The sequence below is a fragment of the Cynoglossus semilaevis genome, chromosome 19 (genome assembly GCF_000523025.1).
Source record: "Cynoglossus semilaevis isolate Cse_v1.0 chromosome 19, Cse_v1.0, whole genome shotgun sequence".
Lineage (NCBI taxonomy): Eukaryota > Metazoa > Chordata > Actinopteri > Pleuronectiformes > Cynoglossidae > Cynoglossus > Cynoglossus semilaevis.
The window spans coordinates 15,968,857-15,970,393 of record NC_024325.1 but is presented as its reverse complement, the minus strand read 5'-3'; positions in this window follow the sequence as shown (position 1 = coordinate 15,970,393).

Below are 1,537 nucleotides of genomic sequence, written 5' to 3'. Positions count from 1 at the left end.
ATATAGATACTGTATATATTAACAATACTTCATTAAACCACAGTCGCTACAACTTCCCTTCAACGTTTTAAGGTGCAGGGATTTACCCAAAAACTTTACCCAAAGAATTTTGTTTTATATCTTAATGAAGGAAATACATTTTTAAAAATATTATTTTGTCAGTCTGTAGATGTTTTTGTAGATTTTTTAAAATTTTTTTTAATGTATTTATAGAAGGTAACTGACCCTGATCCCTGGATCCACACGTCTCTCCTTCACCTCGTGTTTGACCAGGTCAAAAGGTCAAAATGAGGGGAATTTCTAACTGCATATGTTGTGTTTGTGATACACCATGAAAGGAGATCTGATCTGATTTTTTTTTTCTTGCCTTTTTTTTTTTTTTTTTTTTTTTTTGTTATATCACATGTTTAAACAGAGTTGGTGGCTTGTTTCCAGGGCTTTTGGCAAACATTCCGCACCTTTGTGTGTAATTTAAAGATGATCCCTGCCAATCCGTCTGGTGCATCACGATCTCTGGAGGGAATATGGGACACAAAGAACCAGTTAACGTCCACATGAATCATCTCAAATTCTAGGAATTTACATGGTTATGCTTGAAAATACTCACAGCTTTTTGAACGTCGAATTCAAGGAATTAAACGAAGTCAACAAACAATTCAACGTCTTCAAAAACAACATGAAATGTGAGGGTTTTTTTTTACTATTTAGTTTTGCTTCTTAAGAAGAAAATTATATATTGTCTTATTTTTTTTGTAATTTGATGTAAATGCAAATGTGTCTAAACTCTGGCTTGAGGCCCTTTTGTGGTCCTTGGACTAAAACTCTTTTTAGAATTTTAACCAACATTTTGGATAAATTTAATGAATTAAATTTGGCTCTGGGCCACATTTTTTTATTTTTTTTCCTGTCTAATGAGGATCATGGGGGTCAGCTGAGTCTGTGGGGGGGGGGAAGGGCGGGCGTGTGGTAGAGTAATTAATATATTTTAACATTTTAAAAACTTGAACCCCCCATAAAAAAATCATAGACCTTTCTCAACATTTGTTAATAATAATAATAAATAAAAATAAAAATAATAATTAGTTAATAAACAGTTTACTGAAAAAAAAAATTTAAAATACAAAAAAATTTAAAAATTTTTTTTAGAACCCAGCAGAATGTTCTAAACCTGTCAGTACTGAGGCTGTTTTTTTTTTTTTTTTGGCAGGAATTCCTATAATACCTTAAAAGCTCTTACCTGTGAGTGACTAAAATGCCTCAAAACTATAGATGGGAAAATAATCTCCTCCTCCTCCACTGGGCTTTTGGGATTAGGATTAAATAGAAGATTATCTTTGTTTTACTTTGGAAAGTTTAAAATTTGCAAATAGGATAAGATTTTCAAAAGGAGATAAAAAAACAACAAAAACAAACAAAATATATTTGCATACATATGCATATTGATTTATATGAGTCAGAAACAAAACACCTATTTTCAGTTTGACGTTTTTGTTGCGTCATTGGAGCATCAAAGGAAAACGACATTTTCATGGTCTTG